General features: G+C 37.0%; 1 protein-coding gene across 8 annotated transcripts in view; it reads right to left on the bottom strand.

The window, feature by feature from the left end:
* HYCC1 (hyccin PI4KA lipid kinase complex subunit 1) overlaps positions 1-12,279 on the bottom strand; it is a 102,560-nt gene that overhangs the window by 82,350 nt on the left and 7,931 nt on the right. For 2 of the 8 annotated variants that reach the window (XM_082693741.1, XM_082693742.1), the window contains exon 2: positions 10,789-10,903. The exons of the other annotated variants lie outside the window; for them this stretch is intronic. The gene's annotated coding sequence lies outside the window, so the exon portion shown is untranslated. The remainder of the gene's footprint in view (positions 1-10,788; positions 10,904-12,279) is intronic. 8 annotated transcript variants of the gene reach the window in all.

Here is a 12,279-nt window from a genome sequence, read left to right as displayed (position 1 = left end):
AGCCCCAGGCCTCTTATCTTCCACTTGACAGAGATCATATGGGAGCCCTCAGTTGCACAGCTGAGTTAGTCTGAATACTCACTTGTCCAGCATGCATTCAAGCTCAAGTAAAATTGTCCCTGCCCGTACCTCTTCACCTTCCTCCACAGAGCTCAAAAGAGAGGCTTAAAACTACCTCCCTACTCTTGAAACATTCACAGTCTTACCACAACTATCTGCTTCAGGTCTAACAAGACCAGTCATCATTTCCTTCATCCCCGTTCCCTGTTTATGTTGGACACCACTACAGCTCCCAGGTTATACTCAGCCCTCACACACTAATCTACATAACTCTTGCACATCTGTTTTACCCTCCTCTCCTATCTCATTCAAATTCTGGAAGGAGGTTTTTTTCACTGTGCCTTCTGAAACTGACAATATGTTAGCAGTAAAATCCTCTGTGTCCTCAACAATTCTCTGAATGTTTTTCTTTCTTCTTTCTTTCTTCTTATTCTAATATGAAACCCAGTCCTTCTCTGAAGACAGTTCTCCCTGTGATCTTCTCAGAGTGACTGCTTTTCCTCAGTTGGCCCCGGAAGAAACCACTAAGCCTGGAGGTAAAGTAACTGTCCTCCTTCTTTCTCCTTATTATCATTTTCAAATCATTCTTCCTCTCTCTTTTCAAACCATCCACCCAAAGTTGCTTTGAACTCATGTAGCTGCATCTATCAGTCAAATCCCCTTCACCTCCCCTTCATTTCTAAATGACTTTAACTCTGGCTCACTGTCCGTCTTTCAAACTACTCCTATTTAAATTCTTGGTGATTGGGGTGCCTGGGTGGCACAGCTGGTTAAGCACCCAACTCCTGTTTTGGCTGGGGTTATGATCTCAGGGTCATGAGATCCAGCCCCAAGTCGGGCTCTACGCTCAGTGAGGAGTCTGCTTGAGTTTCTCTCTCCTTCTCCCTCTGCCCCTCCTACTTGTGCTCTCTTCCTTTCTCTCTGACAGATAGATAGATAGATAGAAATTGGAATTCTTGTTGGTTATTTTCTCACACCCTGAACTCTTAATTCCTAAAAATCTCTTCCAACCACATTGTCTTCTTCCCTGCCTCAGCTATTCAATCCTATGATCATGACCTATACCAGCTATTCTCAAACACTTGGTCAAGGCCATTTTACACTTTAAGATATTAAACCAACCTGAAAGAATAGCCAATGGCCAAAGCTGGAATAACTTGAGCAACATAACAAATAACATAGAACTGAATTATTACCCACAGTATAAAATAAACATACATGAGTCCACAATGAAATAATAAACAAAAGTTAGAGAGCAAGAGACAAGTCCTCCTCTCAGAAGAATTCCTAAAGATATATCCAGGAAGGGTTTAGTCCCTGTCTTCCTACTGACAATGGATTGGACATAGTGATTTGTTTCCAAAGAGTAGAGTATCAAAAGGGGGAAATAGTAACTTTATAGTGGAGAAATATGGCAAACACTGACTTGATCAAGATTCACCTCACCTGAGATGTCATGTGAGTATTATGTACCCCTGATATGATGAGAAGGGCACTTTACCCCTGTGGTATTCTTTCAAAAAACCTATAAACCAAGTATAATAATGAGAAAACATTAGAGAAACATTTGAGGGATGTTCTACGAAAATATCTGATACGTATTCCTCAAAAGTAACAAGGTCCTAAACAACAAACAAACAAAAACAGAAAAAGACTGTGAGACTAAGGTGACATGAAAACAACTGAATACAGTAGGGTAACCTGGATTAGATCCTAGAAGTAAAAAGACAGTAATGAATAAACTAGTGAGATCCTAATAAAGTCTGGAATTTAGTCAAGAACAATGTAATTAGTAATGACAAATGCACATTCTTTGAATGACATTAAGAGCAACTGAACTGGGGTGTGATATATATGGGACTACTCCATACTATGTTTGCAACTTTTCTATAAATCTAAAGTTGTTCATAAGGTTATTTTTTAAAAATTATTGAGGCTATGAAACAGCTTTTTATTTATGTAGGTTAATATCTATTGGTATTTACAACATTCAAAAATAAAACAGAAAATTTTAAAACACAAGAACTTATAAACATATATCCCATTAGTCATCCCTTACCATGTAGCCTTTGGAAAGCACTACTGTATACCCATTAATAGGAGTGAGAAGACAAATAAAAGTCCTACTGTTATGAAAATAGTTTTAAGCTTGTAGACTACACGAAAGGATTTTAGGGACCCCCAAAAGATCCCCAAATGATACTTTGAGAAACCACTGTCTTCCCCCCACTGACCTCTGACCTTTCCTATCTTTTCAATACATCCTTTTATGCACTCAGACCCCAAAAACTTTTGACCATACCAGGATATAATGTCACTTCCCAATATTCTCCTTTCTCTCCTTGCCCATTTCAAATTCTTTAGTTAATTCTAATCACCATTTTGAATGTACTCCTTCAACTACTTTGCCCTTAATTGTTTTATTCCCTTGGCAAAAATACAACTCTGGTGAAATGCAACTCTCCACATGGTCCACGTCAGCAACCATACAGCTGAACAAGGTGAAAAAAACAACTAAAACAACACTTAAAAAGTTATGACTAAGAACCTTAAGTATACCCTTAATGTTGCCTGGCAAACATGCAGTTCCCTATAGTCTGTTCACTTTCCCAGTCTCCTACTTAATTGTTTCATACATTCTTCCAGATACTCAAAACTCTAAAACCTTCTTCCCATTGTTACTCGCAGATGATAATCTTAATTCCTACCTCACTGATCAGAAGAGAACTTTCATGAATTCTCAAATGTCTACCTACCTAAAAGCATCTGTATCTTTACACTTCATCTTCCCTTCTGTTAACTAAATGAATTGTCCATAATCCTATCTGAGGCCAAGCCTTTGAAGAATACACTACAAAATCCTCTCTTGCCTACCTAACAAAATCACTTTAACAAGCCTCTTCTCCCTAAATTTCTCCCTCTCTACCTCATTTCCTCTTCAGCTATTTTCACATCTCTGTTCCTCTTTTACATTAAAACTCCCCAAAAGAGTTGTATACTCATTTCTAATTCCTAACTGTCCTTAAAACTTTTTTTTAGTTTTTAAAAATCAACTTTGAGGTATAATTTATATATAATAAAATATACACATTACAACTGTTCAGTTCTATGTATCCATCCTTTCCAGTCAATCCTCCAACCCCCTATCCCAAGGAACTACTGATTTGATTTCTATCATTATAGATTACTCAGCATGCACAAGAACTTCAAACAAATGGAATCATACGCTATGTACATGTGATTCTGGTTTCATCTTCTCAGCTTGTTTTTGAGATTTATTCATGCTGTTGAGTGTATCTATAGCTTGTTCTTTCTCATTGCTGACTTGCATGACTATACCACAAAATTTTACCTATTTAGCTGCTGATGGACATACGGATTACTTTCAGTTTGGGGCTATTATGAATCAAGCTACTATAAACATTCATGTGGCAGATTGTATTCTCTGAAGAGAACCACAACACAATCTCCTTAAAAGATAACTTGGACACAACTTTCATCAAGAAGTGGAATCAAGGTAACCTCCCCTTGAGTGTAAGTAAGCTCAGTACTATGGCTAGGTCATACAAGGTGATACAGTTTGCAAATGATTCTCTAGGGACCATCATTCTTGAAATCTATCCACTGTATTATGAAAATGCCCAAGGACTAACTTACATGGAGAGTCCACATGTAGCTATTCTCTGCTGACAATCTTACTGGATCCCAGCTAACAGTCAGCATCAACCAGCAGACAAACTTAAGAGTGAGCAAGTCTTCAGGTAATTCCAGCCCCCAGCCATCTCTAGCCTTTGAGTCCTCTCAGCTAAAGCCACAGATATTGAGGAAAAGAGAAAAGCCATCTGCATCTGCCTTTCCTCAAAGTCTTAATTATAGAATCCATGAGTGTGACAAAATGGCTTTATTTATGTCAAATTTGTGACAGTTATGCAACAATAGCAACTGGAAAAATTTATATACAAATCTTGTGGATACATTTTTATTTATGGTGAAACACCTATGAGTAGAATTCCTAGGTCATATAGTAACAATATGTTTTAACTTTATATACATATACACAACACCACCAACAGCCAACTGTACCAAACTATAAAACTATAAAACTGTACCAAACTATAAAATGGCTCTACCATTTTATACTTCCAGCAATAAACTGTAAGATTTTCAATACCTTTAATCTTCCTCAATATTTGGTCTTAAAATTTTAACTATTCTAGTGTTTCATTGTTTTAGTTTACAGTTCTATGATGACTAATGTTGCATATCTTTTCATGTACCTATTGGCCAATAATTTATCTTCTTTTGTGAAGTGTTTTTTCAGGTTGCTGACTTTGTTAATTGGGCTATATGTCTTATTGAGTTTTAAGTGTTCTTAATATAAAATGAATTCTAGGGCACCTGGGTGGCTCAGTGGGTTAAGCCGCTGCCTTCGGCTCAGGTCATGATCTCAGGGTCCTGGGATAGAGGCCCGCATCGGGCTCTCTGCTCAGCAGGGAGCCTGCTTCCCTCTCTCTCTCTGCCTGCCTCTCCATCTACTTGTGATTTCTCTCTGTCAAATAAATAAATAAAATCTTTAAAAAAAATAATAATAAAATAAAATGAATTCTATTTTGCGAGTATTTTCTCCTGGCTTGTGACTTGCCTTTTTATTTTCTTAATGGTGTTTTTTAAAATAGCAGATGGTTTTAATTATGATGAAGTCCAATTTGTCATTTTTTTCTTTCATGGTTAGTATTTTCTGGGTCTTATCTAAAACATCATTACCTACTCAAAGAATTCAATTTCTTTTTTTTTTTAATATTTTATTTATTCATTTGACAGTGAGAGATCACAAGTAGGCAGAGAGGCGGGCAGAGAGAGAGGAAGGGAAGCAGGCTACCTGCTGAGCAGAAAGCCCGATGTGGGGCTTGATCCCAGGACCCTGAGATCATGACCTGAGCCGAAGGCAGCGGCTTAACCCACTGAGCCACCCAGGCGCCCCAAGAATTCAATTTCTTTAACAGATGTAGAGCTATTTTAAATTTTCTATTTCTTTTTGTGGCAGTTTTGGTGAGCTGGGGACAAGTACTTCCTATGTGTTGCTAGAATTCCGTGCAGGAGAAAAAAGTGTGTCCTATGCTACCACCAGGAGGGAGAGCTATGAAAGCTTATGCCTGGTTGCCTTCTGATTTTAGCTGATGCATCTTTTTCTGTTTACTGATCCAGCTTTACATACTTTCACTGTAATAGAATATAGCAGGTATAACTGCCTATGAGTCCTGTGAGTTCCAGTGAATCATCTAATACATGGGTGCCATGGAATATCTGAAATAGGCTCCTATCAATATTTCTCTTTATTTTTGGTTTTCAGCAGGTTAGCTATGATAAGCCTCTGTGTGTTTTTCTTTCCTTTTTAGAAAGATTTTATTTATTTATTTGTAAGAGAGAGCACAAGTAGGGGAGGGGCAGAAGGAGAAGCAGACTCCCTGCTGAGCAGGGAGGCCAGCTGGGGACTTGATCCCAGGACTCTGGGATCAAGACCTGAGTTGAAGGCAGATGCTTAACCAACTGAGCCACCCAGCTGCGCTTTTATGTGTGTTTTTCTTTAAATTCATCCTGCTTGGCGCTAGCTGAGTTCCTCAGATCAGTAAAGCAATGTTTTTGATCAAATTTGAGAAAATCCCATCCATTATGTCTTCAAATATACTTCCTACTATTGTCACTCTCCTCTTCTGGGACTCCAATTACACATATGTAAACTCTGATATTTTTCCACTGATCCCAGAAGTTTTGTTAATTTTCCTACAATCTTTTTTTCCTGTGTTTCCTAGATTGGATGATTTCTACTGATGTGTACTCTTTATTCTGCTATCTCCAATCTATTAAGTTCATACAGGAAATTTTTCTTTTTTCCTTTTTCTTTTCTTTTCTTTCTTTCTTTCTTTTTTTTTTTTTTTTTTAATGAAAGGCAGACTGCCACATGCAGCACCTCATTTGGATGTGTCTGGAATCTTGGAAACTTGACTAGTCTACATTCTCTTACAAATGGACCTTGAGAGATTATTTGGAAGTTCTAGCAGGGGAGCATAGCTACTTGTATACCCTTGACAGAAGAATGGTCCTCCACTACTGGGGAAAGTCGTCCTCTTCGACAGGGCACACAGCTTTGGGAGGGATGCACTTAGAGCAGTGAGGGAACAAAAGGACACTGCCTAGCTAGCCAGATCAGCCAAATCAAGCCTAGTGATCAATAGAGTAACATGTCACAACCAGATCACCCTCACATTCATACAAGGAATTTCTCATTGGATTTCCATTTTGTTTTCTTTTTCACTTTCTTCTTTTTTCTGATATTCCCTATCTATTAATTCATTAAGGTCTTATCTTCCTTTAAATCCTTAAGCATTATTTTTTCAGTGTATTTATAATAGCTGCTTTAAAAACTTTCTCTGCTAAGTCCAATTTATGAACCATCTTGGAGTTGATATCTATTGGCTGTTCTTTTTTCTTGAGTTTCATTTTCTTCCTCCTTTGCATAGCTATGAACTTTGATTACAAACTGGACATTATGGAAGATAAATTATAGAGCTTTTGTAATCCTCTAAAGAGTGTTACAATCCTCTAAAGAGTACTGATTTTTGTTCTAATAATCAATTCAATTACTGGCTGATCACTTTGAATTAGTGCAAGCAGACAGACTTGGGGGTCAGTAAAAGTTTCCCTAAGTAACTGACACTTCAGCTGAGATTTAATGAAGTATGAGTTAACTAGGACATGATGAGATGGTGTTGTATGGTGTATAATAAAGTGTGCCAGGCAAATTGAATGTTACAGGAAAAGGCTCTGGAGAATGAATCATTGGGTTTGTTCAAGGAAAATAAAGAAATCCATATGGCTAGAGAGCAGAGAATGAGGGAACACCCAAATGTCCCAGATAAAAGCTACTTATTTATCCTGGAATGAGAGACATGTAGACCAAGTGACAACTAATTAACAATCAACTACAGGTAATATGAGCAAGAAATAAATTGTTGCTGGAGAGATTTAATGGGCAGTCTGTTTTTGTAACATAGTATACTAAGCAGAGATGTACTATTTTTGTTGTGTTTTTGTTTTAAAGATTTTGTTTGAGAGAGAAAGAACAAGCACAAGCAGGGGTTGCCACAGAGGGAGAGGGGAAAAGCAGGCTCCCCACCAAACAGGGAACCCAAAGCAGGGCTTGATCCCAGGACCCTGTGATCATGACCCAACCCAAAGGCAGACTCTTAGCTGACTAAGCCACCCAAGTGCCCCTGTACTGTGTTTTAAGAGCAGGAACTAAATCTGGTTTTGCCCACATTCTATTCTCAGCACTTAGTCCAGTACTTGTCAGGTAAGAGATATTCCAGAAAGATCTCATAAGTTAATGAATAGTCCCTATTTACACACACTGCAAGCTCTTTTTAAAAATAAATCTGTCATATTTTATACATATTTTATAGCTAATGTCAATATAATAAAGCTGACACATATCAGTTAAGCAAGTTCAACAAGTTTTCAAAATCGCTCAGATTTCTTGACTCCATCTTGAACCAAGAATTTGAAAGCTAACTCCAAAATGAATAACTATGGACTTTTACTTTATTCTCTACAAAAAAGTGGCAAGTGTTAAGGGAGAAGAGAAGTAAAAAAAAAAAAAAAAATGTCGATAACCACTAATGAAAAGTATTTAAGCTGGGTTCTTTTTTAAAAATTTATTTATTTATTTGGGGGGCTGGGGAAGAGACAGAACATCAGGGATGGAGAAGGGGCAAAGGGAGAGGGAGAGAGTCTTAAGAGACTGTGCAGAGCCCCACATGGGGCTCGATCTCATGACCTTGAGATCACAACCTAAGCCAAAACCAAGAGTCCCCCATTCAACCAACTATGCCACCAGGCACCCCATGCTCGGTTCTAATTAAATCCAACTCTATCTGCCTTACTAGCTAGTTATATCTACTTACCTTCCTTTCAATATAGAAGATAGTCATAAAATATCCTTCAAATTCCACTCTACCATATCATACCTACCTCTTCAAGATCCACAAAAGGGTATATCCAGGTGATGCCGAAACTAAAGCAAAGAAGACTGACATTCATCTCATCAAAATGAGATGTGAATACGATAGCAACTAGGAACACAAGAAAGGACACACTAAAATTTAGAGATCTTCAAATTAGGGTAATAATCTCTAGCTCTTTTTTTAAAAAAATATTTTATTTCTATTTATTTATCTGAGAGAGAGGGAGCACAAGCAGGAGAAGCAGCAGGCAGAGGGAGGAGTGGCCCTGCTGAGTAAGGAGATTAGATCCTGATATGGGACTAGATCCAGGACCTTGGGATCATGACCGAAGCTGAAGGCAAACACTTAACTGACTGAGCACCCAATAGTCCCAATAATCTCTACCTCCTTCTATCAATTCCTCTGTTGCTGTCATATTCTAAACCAAATTATTCAGAAGAAAAGAAAGTACTTTCTATAACTAATTTCTGCACACAATCACAAAGACTATTTTTCTATGAATTTATCATAGCTTGTTCCCTTAGAAGGTCTGAGAATTAGGATAATTTTTTAAACTTATTTCGAAACACCCATAGATTTATAGGAAGTTGCAAACTATAGTACAGAAATAATATCACCAAAAATGGAGGAGTGGAGAATTTCAGAGCTCTATCTCTCCACAAAAACTAATAAGCTGCCCAAAACTGCAAATAAACTGTTGTAAATTCTCTTAAGTTTGGTGAAGAAAGAAGCTTCTGCATTGTGGTAAGCAAGCACTGGGACATTTTAAATCACTCATCTTCAACCCCAAACTTCTCCGACCAGCAGTGGCCATGAAGACAGAGAAGCCTGAATTCTTGGTGCAGTTTGCTAGTGACACAGAAAGCAATAGGGACCTTATTCTCAAAGAACTGTAACTGCTTCATTCTGTCTGGTGGCTCCTTAAAAGACTGGTACAAAGGGTTGCCTTTTGTTTTGCCCAATATATATAGTGATATGCCCTGGGCTAGGAAGCTTCCTAAGTGGCATATGCTGGAAGCATTTAAAGGCAAAAGCATTGGACCAGAGCAGCCTGGAACTAGGGATAATGGTCAGGAAAAGCAACAGCCAGGCTAAAAAGCCTGGGAAGGAGGAGCACCCGATAGTACATGCTCTCTCCCTTTCTCTTGCTCTCTCTCAAATAAATAAATAAAACCTAAAAAAAAAAAAAAAAAAAAAGACTGGGAAGAAAGCTGTTGAGAAAGGAGATTTGTGGGTGGATAGGGCTTTTATTTTATTTTATTTTTAAGATTTTATTTATTTATTTGAAAGAGAGAGAGAGAGATCACAAGTAGGCAGAGAGAGAGGCAGAGAGAGAGGAAGGGAAGCAGGCTCCCTGCCTCTCAGAGAGCCCAATGTGGGGCTCGATCCCAGGACCCTGGGATCATGACCTGAGCCGAAGGCAGAGGCTTAACCCACTGAGCCACCCAGGTGCCCCCTGGATAGGGCTTTTAAATGCTCCTTCTTCACTGGTAAATTCTACCAAACATTTAAAGTATTAACACCAATCCATCTCAAGATCTTCCAAAAATAGAAGAAATACTTCCTAAGAAATACTTCCTAGCCAGCATTACCTTGATACCAAAGCCAGACAAAGACATCTAAGAAAACTCTAGACCAATATCATTTTTGAATATAGATGCAAAATTCTTCAAGAAAATATTAACAAACCAAATCCAGCAGCATTTTAAGATGATACATCATAACCAAGTATGATTTATTACAGGAATGCAAGAGAGGTTCAACATTACAAAAATCAAGCAATATAATACATTACATTAATATAATGAAGAAAAAAAAAACACAAGGTCACCTCGGCTAGTGCAAAAAAAAAAAATTTGACAAAATCCAACACCCTTTCATGAAGAAAAGAGTATTTGACAAAGTAAAAATGGAAGAGAATTTCCTCAACCTGGTAAGGGTATCTACAAAAAAAACCTCAACTAGCATACTCAATGGTGAAAGGCTAAAAAATCCTCCACTAAGATCAGGAGGAACAAGACAAAAATGTCATTTACATTCACTACTCTCAGAACATCAAGTCAAGAAAAAGAAGTTAAAAGCATCCAAATTAGAAAAGAAGAAGTAAAATTATTTCTATTCATTGATGATATGATCCTATATAGGGAAATCCACTACAGAATCCACACAAAAAAGCTAATATTAAAGCTAATACATGCATTCAGCAAGGCTTCAGAATAAAAGATCAAGACTAAAAAAAAAAATCAATTCTATTTCTACACTATAACAATAAATCTGAAAATGAAATTAAAAGAATTCCATTTTCAATACCATCAAAAAGAATAATTTGGGATTAATTTAACAAAAGAGGAGCACCTGAGTGGTTCAGTAGGTTTAGTGTCTGCCTTCAGCTTAGGTCATGATCCCAGGGTCCTAAGATTTGAGCCCTGCATAAGGCTCCCCACTCAGTGAGAAGTCAGCTTCTCCCTCACCCTCTCCCTCTGCCTGCTGCTCCCCCTGCTTGTGCTCTCTCTGTCTAATAAATAAATAAAATCTTTAAAAAAAATTTTTAACAAAAGAAACAGGGATTAATTTAACAAAAGAAACTCAAGACTTGTACACTGAAAACTATAAAACATTACTGTAAGAAATTTAAAAGGACATAAATAAATGGAAATTATTCATGTTTGTGAATTGGAAGACTTATTATTTAGATGGCAATACTTACCCAAACAATTTAGATGTAATCCCTCTCAAAATCCCAAATGCCTTTTCGCAGAAATTGACAAGCTGATCCTACAATTCATATGGAATTTCAATGGACTCCAAATAGTCAAAACAAACTTGAAAAAGTAAAACGAAATTGGAGAATTAACATTCCAATTTCAAAATGTACTATAAAGCTACAGCAACTAAAACCACTGTAGTACTGGCATAAGGTAGACATATAGATCAGTGGAAGTGAACTGAGAGTTCAGTTGATTTTCAACAAGGGTACCAAGACCATGCAATGGGGAAGGAATAGTCTCTTCAACAAAGGTACTGGAACAACTGGCTATTCACATGAAAATGAATGAAACTGCACCCTTACATCACATCAAACAAAAAAATTAACTCAAGATGAATTGAAGACCTAAATATAAAAGCTAAAACTGTAAAACTCTTGGAAGAAAACATTGGGGTTAATTTTCATTACCTTGTTTTTGGCCATAATTTCTTATATATGACACTAAAATTAAGAGCAACCAAAGAAAAGAATAGACTTCATCAAAATTTAAAATTTTTGCACATCAAAGGACATTATCAAAAAGTGAAAAGACAATCCCAAGAATGGGAGAAAAAAATTGCAAATCATGTATCAGATAAAGATCTAGTGTCCAGAATGTATAAAGAACTCTTATAACTCAGCAACAACAACAACAAAAAAGGCAGACAGCGAAACTTAAAAATTGTAAAAGAATTGAATAGATGCTTCTCTAAATAGAATATACAAATAGCCAACAAGACTAAGAAAAGACCCTCACCACCTTTAGTCTATGGTGAAATACAAATCAAAACCACAATGAGATACCACTTCCTATCCATGAGGACGACCATAATAATTTTTTGAGATATAACTGACATATAACATTATATGACTTTCAGGTATACAACATAATGACTCAATATTTGTATATATTGTGAAATGATCACTGTAGTAAGTCTAATTAATATCCATCACCATTAGTAGTTACAAAAAAAATTGTTTTTATCATGAGAACTTTTAAGATCTACTCTCTTAGCAACTTTCAAATATGCAGTAACAAGTTTTCTTTCAAAAAGTAAAATAACAAGGGTTGGCAAGCATGTAGAGAAATTATAACCCTTGTACACTGTCAGAGGGAAAGTAAAAAGATTTAGCCACTATGGAAAACAGTTTAGCAATTCTCAAAAATTTAAACATAGAATTACCATATGACCTAGCAATTCCAATCCCAGGAATATATCCCAAAGAACAGAAAGTAGATGTTCAGGAGTGCCTGGCGGTTCAGTCAGTTGAGTGGCCAACTCTTGGTTTCAGCTCATGATCTTTGGGTCCTGGGAGCAAGCTGTCAGACTGAACACTGAGCAAGGAATCTGCTTGGGGATTTCTTTCCCTCTTCCTCTGTCCCTCTCCCCGCCTTGCTGTCTCTAAATGGATAAATAAATCTTTTTTTTTTTAAGATTGTATTTATTTATT

The sequence above is a fragment of the Mustela nivalis genome, assembly GCF_964662115.1.
Source record: "Mustela nivalis genome assembly, chromosome: 12".
In the NCBI taxonomy this organism is placed as follows: Eukaryota; Metazoa; Chordata; class Mammalia; order Carnivora; family Mustelidae; genus Mustela; species Mustela nivalis.
This window is presented reverse-complemented; position numbering and strand designations above follow the sequence as displayed.